This window comes from Drosophila melanogaster, chromosome 3L (genome assembly GCF_000001215.4).
Source record: "Drosophila melanogaster chromosome 3L".
NCBI classification, from domain to species: Eukaryota; Metazoa; Arthropoda; class Insecta; order Diptera; family Drosophilidae; genus Drosophila; species Drosophila melanogaster.
In genome coordinates, this window is record NT_037436.4 from 11335115 (window position 1) to 11342869 (window position 7755).

At 39.7% G+C, this 7755-nt stretch overlaps 1 long non-coding RNA gene across 1 annotated transcript; it reads left to right on the plus strand.

The window, feature by feature from the left end:
* Window positions 1-6967: 6967 nt before the first annotated feature.
* On the plus strand, window positions 6968-7310 carry lncRNA:CR45250 (long non-coding RNA:CR45250). The gene has a single exon (NR_124886.1). It is a non-coding gene; the product is annotated as a long non-coding RNA:CR45250 (long non-coding RNA).
* The last annotated feature ends 445 nt before the right edge of the window (window positions 7311-7755 follow it).

Sequence of the window (7755 nt, forward strand, 5' to 3'; positions counted from 1 at the left end):
TGTTTGTGCAAATCGGCAACTTGGCGAAAAAGGCACTTCAGATGTTGATAGAAATGAACACTGAGTGTTCCAGGGGGGCAGAAGAGAAGATATCAAGCCCCTCTCAAAGTCAAGACTTCCTAACCACCACCCATGTCATGTCAGAAAATCAGTAAAAGTTACTACAAAGTGTAGCCAAAGTTAGCCAATTAACTAGAGAGAAAATGTATTTCGTAAAATGGTTATCTTACAATTGGAATAACTATAAATAGCTTACTATTTCATTCTACTAGTGTAATTATATATTTATCTTATTTAGCAATAGGCTTAAATAGTAGCATTAAAACATTACACTATCTGTTCTGCGTAAAAGTATCTTAAGCTATAAAAATATTGAAATAATAAGATATATTTACTGTTTCTATAGTGATTTAAAGGCATTCTCATAAACTTAAGCTCATGAGAAAGGTACAACTTCATTTACCTTGTGAAGCTGATAATTAAATTTAATTTAAATTCCCCGTTGCTTAATCCTGCTGGCAATAATATTCCATTTTTCCCCATAAGATACCTTCAGTCAGTTGTCGCCGTTAATTGTGTGGAAAACGAAATGAACAGCCTTCGCTGCGCATGCCAACGAAATTGTTTTAATCCAAATCCATTTTCCATTGGACTGCCTTGTCAGGGAAATTAGCAAATAAATGTGCTCGAAATTAAAACAAATTAACAACATTTATTTGCGACTGTTAAACTTGGTCATTTTGTGTGGGTTCGGGAATTGAAAAACTTTTCTACCCAACCTAAAAAAAAAAAACCAAACGCAACGAAATGAAAGTAAACCAAATCGAAGGCACGAGTGCCCAAAGCAAATGACACTTTTTGCCCCACAGTTCCGCACTTAGAGCAATTGCTGTCGGGATGTTGGGCGTAAAAGTGGCAAGCGGGTGTGGCTCTCTCAAAAAAACAAAAAAAAAAAAAGAAAGAAAAAAAAGCAAAAATGCAAATTTATTGGCATTTAATTTAAAAGAGAAACAGAAACAAACAAAAAACAAGAACAGAAAGGAAAAGCGGCGGATTGCAGAGACGAGAATTGCCCGCATTCGCTTGGCCCACAGCACAAAAACCCGGAACCCAAAAGGCCCCGGAACATCGAAACATCGGGACTCTGTAGAACCGACCCTCATAATGTGCACAAAACTTTGCAACAACAACAGCGGACCGCAACAACAAATGCGGCATATAAACGAGCGCATAATGAGCTCAGTAGAACTTCCCGCCATGGATGGATGGATGGATGGGAGTAGAGCGAAATCGCATTTAATACCCCAAAATGTGCACTCGAAAAAAAGAAACAATTTCGAAAATCAATTGAATATCTTTTTTTTTTTTAATTTTAAAAAATTTCAAAGTTTTCCATATCGCAGTCTTGACTATTTAAGTTGTTATAAATTTAATATGCGGCTGAAAAAAGCATATGGTACAATATCATATGGTGCCCTTCGTCACTACGTGAAATGCCGTCATCCTTAAAACTCGCAACGTATTTTAAGTACAGTTGCCTAACTTACAAACTTGGATAAAAAAGCAAGTATGTACATTGTATATTCTTTTAAAAATGTCTCCGATTTCTCCAAGTGTAAAAGCTAAGCCGTGAGAGGCGCAGGGGATCGGGGGCATGGCCCATATATTAAACACGCCCCATTCCCAGGGGCGGTTACTGCCTTTTTTATGCTCCGTGCATATCATGCAATTACTTTCCACTCAAATGTCAATTTAAATTGAAGTTTTATGCAAAAACCATACTCGAAATTTTTCGCCATCCTTGAAGGAACAATGCCAACGTCAGAGGGTCCTGTTTCCGCTGCTCCTGCTCGTCCTGATCCGGCGACAGCTCTTCGTTCGTTTCTGGCATTTTATGTGTGTTAGTTGCACATTTCGGAAATTAAGTTGAAATTTATTAGCACATCTTTGTCGACGCTTCGGTTTGCTTTGCCAGCACTTCGAGGGATTTCTTCAACGGCCTGTGACGAATCCGCAAAGCCCCTTTTTTTTCAATCGGCATGGGGAGTGAGTTTTCGTAGCTGATACTAATGTGCGTGCGTTGCGGCAAATGGCGATACATAAATTGCCAGAGCAAATCTCACAAATAAGGTGTATTTTTTGGTAATGGGAGAAAGTTTTTTGCAAAAATCGACAAATAATCGCTGGCTAAGCAATTGGAAATACGATTTCGGTTTGGTAAGTGATTTCCTAGTTGTTTCAAGATTTAAACACTCGCAGTGAAAGATTAGGAAATGGAAACCAAAACAACTTATATACGTATAAAAATCAAAGAAAATCAAAGCAAGCAATTGAACTAGTTATAAATAACTTTATATCCCATTTTATTTTACCACCATAGATTGACAGCTTCTTTAGCAATTTTTTTCTTCCAGTTGGGTTGAAAAACAGAGTCAATTGATATATAGCTCACAAGTGGTTAACTATCTGGGCCTTTGGGCATCACATCTGACAGTAGTTAATGACTACTTCAAAGACTAGGCCCCAGCGATTTTCCCGCATCAGTTCAATTAATTAGCCAACTTGGTTGGCTTCCGATGGATGGCTCTTAACCATTCGGCAGGCACATCAAAGGAATTACCACAGTTGCTGAAGTAACAAAGAAAAAGAGAGAGGGAGAGAGAATAAAAAAGAGAAATTATCAACCTCATCAATTAAGGACCTTCGGCGGCTGTAAAAACTCAAACATATGTCCGATTCAGAGCGGCATCAGTGGATCCATGCAATCAACCGATATGCCCTGCTCATTGGAACGTAGCGCCCTTGCAGGCAGTAAAGAATCTGAAGGACCCTCCATTCGGGACAGACACAAGGATGTCGATTTCGATTCCGTTTCGGATTCGTTTCCGGATACGAATACGTGATCCCCTTCCATATGTGAACTGGAGGTCCTCGATGCGGCAGTGGTGTGTGTATTAGTGGCTCGATATTACACAATTTCCAATCGCATCAAGTCGTTAAAAGTTTCGATTACAAAACGCGCTTTACAATTGCCCGCTGGCGGTTTTTTTTTTTGTTTTTTTCGCCCCGTCGGTGGGGTGCGAAATAAAATAAAACAAGGACGAAACCAGACCAGAACAAACAGCCACTACAGTGGGCAGATATGGGGTGTTTGCGCAAACAAATATTGAAAGTGGCATTAAAAAACTTTGCCAACGTTGATTTTATTGCGATGAATTTGCGCTCAAATGGCAAATCAATGTGTTTTCCCTCTGGCAGTCAATTTAATGGTCCCCACAATGCTCTCCACACACACACACACACACGCACTCGCACACTCAAATGATGCTATATATCCCCATATATCGTAGTGAACCAGTCTGAAAGCCAGTTGATGTTCTACTTGGCACTAGATACGCTCAAAACGGGTGAAAGTTGCCCGGGGACAAAGAAATTGGCGGTGAGCGATGCGGTGATTGTAGGAAATAGTATACAGTTTATAGCTCATGATCCGCACTACCTGTAAAATCACTGCCACTCAGGTAACGCAAAAAGATTAGCGCGGCTGTAATTGCTTCAAGTGTAGAGCAAATATATAGATTGCCATAACTATACGTTTTATTTAATGTTTTTAAAGTTTTTATGGCATCAGGAAACAAAGTGCTTAAATCATTGCTAGCCTATTTGTCAGAAAGTGCATGAAAAAGTATATATTAATTTTGAATTCCAGTAATAAATGACACATAATAAAACGTACGTCTGACATAAAAATGTAAACCCATTAAAAGTCCCATTTCATCAACTTTAATCTTTGACAAAACGACATTAAAAGCTTGCGATATTTATGATTGCACCAGATGCACATTAAACATGTTTAACTACTTTTTGGGCTAATTTTGAATTATTTACACACTCTAATCAGCAGTTAAAAGGATGCATAAGCCGTCAGAGAGAATACACATTTCGAATAATCCCTTATCAATTGGAATTCATTCAAGTTGGGTAATCGCATTACTTATATGGCAGTTAGTTGCTGTTCATGTTTTTATGTGCCACATAATCGCCATTAATTTCCATTTTGATATCCTATCGTCATTTTTAATGCCGATGCTTTTAACGCCACACTATATTCAATGGGGGAGGGGAGGAAAAACAGCGAGGCACTTGTGATAACAAATAAAAGCGGCAACAAACTATGGACATAAAAAATAAACAAACATTTTACTACTATTTTCGCTCGACCTCTGTCGTCACCCCTTCTATTTTTTTTTTTATACGAGCTAGAACTGAATTTGATGCATTGATTTTTCGATATACAAAACATTCTCATCCGTTTTATTGCCACCACCCCAGGGTGGCTCTTATTCGTGCCCCACCCCCCCCCCTAAAAGGCACAACCACGCCCACTCCCTCATCCAATGCCACCTGCCACACAAGAGAGAGCTTTTCGTTGCCTTTTGTTTTTATAGCGACATGTAATGTGATTTATTGCCTGTTCGGTCCTTAAAATAAATTCCTTTTAATGGTTTTTTATTGCCATCAGTAGTTGGCGTCAGCGTTAATGTTAATTAAACTATTGTACCGACTTTGTGTGTGTGGGTGTGTGTGTGTGTGTGTGTGTGTGTGGGTGCACAACTATGGGGGAGGATGTCCCCATCCAGCATTCTGGGGCAAAAAAACCCATAAATCGCCAACAAAGGAGAAGAGAAAAAGAACAAGGTTAGGTTAGTGGAGATTGCAAGTGGATTGGACCATTGGAGTGGCGCTTTTCCGCAGAGTTTGCAGTTTGGATTTCCATTCAGGTCTTGTTCTATTATATACATCCGCTCCTTTTTTGCGTTTGCAATGATTTGGGTGGGATAAGAACTTTGAAAAATATGGGGCGTTGTAGGGTCATTAGATTAGAGCTATAAGTGATGGCCAAAACGTTCCTTTGAGGTAAGTGAACAAAGATAAAGGGCCAATAAATACCTGGTGAATACACAAAGTAGGATTTTTTTTTTGCTAGCTAGCTTCCGGATTTTAAAATATTTTTATTATCTTACAGGTATAAATCAACTTTAGCCGGAACTGATTTAGATTTATATCTAAGAGTTTAAAAATGTTAGCCCTATTTTGAAAATATTCCTACTACCTATAATATATAACTTATTATCAGATTTTAAAATTAAATCTAAAATCTTAAGAAGCTCTCCGCCTTTCATCTCAGAAATTGTAATGCTCATCCGAATTAATGCCAAGCCTTTTTCAATTTTCACTTTCAGCAGGAAATTACGGTAGCTACTTTATTTCCTTACCTGTTTTCCTCATTCCATTCCGTTGTTGTTAAGCCGAAACTGTTAAAGATTTATGTTTAATGGCATTTAAAAAATGTAGAAAAATCTTTTTTCGCCTTAGCCTTTTTTTTTTTGGTTTCGGCGTCGACTTGAGTTCCGAATTCCAGCAAATCTTCCTCTCAGGCTGGCGTTAAATCCAGGAAACCCCTTTAAGGCATTTTCCACCACCTTTTCCAGCTAGGAGGATAGCTCATTAAAGCCATATTAGGCGTTGGTTGTAAGCCTTATAAACAGGCAGCGGCTTTTGGGGCTTACCTCCTTACCCACCCACCACACCATTTTTGGCCAACGGACTCCTGGGATTATGATGTGTTGATATATACAGCTACGATGCTGACCATCCAGCTGGTGTCCACTTGATGTCCATTTCCTGGCTTTTCCCTCTTGTCTAATTTCCCAACTCTCTATATGCGCACATGGGTGTGTGTAATCCGGCCTTCTCAGCTCGTTTATAAATATTTAACGATTTAAGTTTTTGCGTCAAAGTGTTTGCCATATTCCCTCCCAGCTCGCCGGGATATTGCGTTCATGATAATTGCGGTGCTGGTTCTTATTCTGTCCGGGGATACGGAATCTGGGAGCTGGGAGCTGGGAACTGGGTTCTCGGATCCGGGGTCCGGGAAGCCAATGCGGCTGGATATGAGTTTGTGTTTCGTGTCCGGGGCCCCAGCTGCGTTTAATGGCTTTTCGGAATTTAAACAAGTCGCGTAATTTTGGTTTTCTTTTTATAAATCGCTTCACTGTTCTGGTACCGCCATTATCCCCCGCTAGGGTTTCAGTTTTCGCTGTTCGCGGCCCTACGATTGCAATAAATTTGTGATATTACAAACATTTTGTTTATTTCAAATTTACTTTTTATTAAAATTTTTGTACTCGGCCGCGCGGCCTCAAAAAAAAAAAAAAAAGGGAAGAAAGAAAACGCGGCGGAAAACGCAGTGCTCGGGAAAATTGTTTGCGGTGGATTATGTGATATTTACAATGGACTGGGGCCGTTTTTCTCGATATTGAGAGCCGTGAGCGGCTGGGCATTTGGGCATTTAGAAGGAGGGGGTGGGGCACATCTGGCCCCCTAAATGCCACATAAATCGCTAAGGAGTGTAAACAAATTGCGCTGATCCAGGGCACGGAGGCTAGGAAGAAATCCAATAAGTGGTTCTGGGAATTTATCATGTTTGATATCAAAGCAGATTTGTATTGATTTTGCATAGCAATAGACCAGGCTAGAATTTTCCAAGTTTTTCATTAAAATGAATAGAATACATGAGATACTTTGAATCCCGGCATTTGTTACGTTGGATATTAAGTTGAATGAATAATTTAATTAAAAGTGAACTTGTTAGCATTTAACTTATGTAGGGTTGCCCCTTTTACCCCTGCGTATTTAATCCTTTTTAATCTACTTACTTCGCCCTCAGAACCATTTGGAAAATGTACTTTAGAGATTTGTGACAACTCTATTTCTAGCTGTATGGATTGCTCGTTAAATTTAATTGCCTAACAGTGAATATAAATCTGCCAAGTTTGCCTTAGTTCGGATTGTATAAATAATCCAGTTAGGGGGATGGAAAATAGTTTCGCCGCGGATTACCTTCACCCTTTTGCACCGGAAAATTTTCCATTGCGATCCGCAACGGATTTCCCACCGCAAAGCGGACAAATGCCGATTTCAGCACTCATCGGCATCGGACGGCAATTGTTTATAAACGATTGGACAAGGTCAAAAGCTGTTAATTAAACAGATGGATGCCAATACATTGAACGGCAGGGGGCATCGCTATGAGTTGCCTTTAATTACGATCCCCCACAGGCCGTCGGCTGGAGTCCGGCAATTATTCAATCCCGCATCGCTGGTCCAGCCTAAATAATGTTGTAATTTACAAAAGTCCCAGAGAGAAATAGAAACGAACGAAAAATCAACAGAAAATCAAGAGAAAATCTCTGTGTTTCCTTCGATAAATATCGACGCGTTTGGGGCGAGATGTAAAATAAATAGTGAAAAATAACAAGTCATAAAAATGATTTATATGCAAAGTGCGCGCCACAAGATGATAGCCCATACTTTGGCCTTTCTTTATTATTTTTCTCTTCTTCTCTAGAATAAGGGGATATGGTATAGGTATAGGATATATATATAGGTACATATGTAGGTGCCAAGCCCAGCTGAGCGGACAAAGGTTCGGAACCGGTTTGTACGGATCCATCCCATCGATATACCGATATTAGCAACCATTTATGCATGTCGACTGTTTTGTACAAATAGCCAGCGATCTCGGCCAAAGACAATGGGCCGCAATTTAACTACCAAAATACGCCAGCGGTTACCTTCTCCACCCCACCTGTTTACTTTGTGTGTCTACTTGCCTCTTTTTCATCACTCTTTTCTTGGTAAGCACGCACACACACGGTTTTCCTTTCTTTCTTCTATGTGGCTTGTATGTTT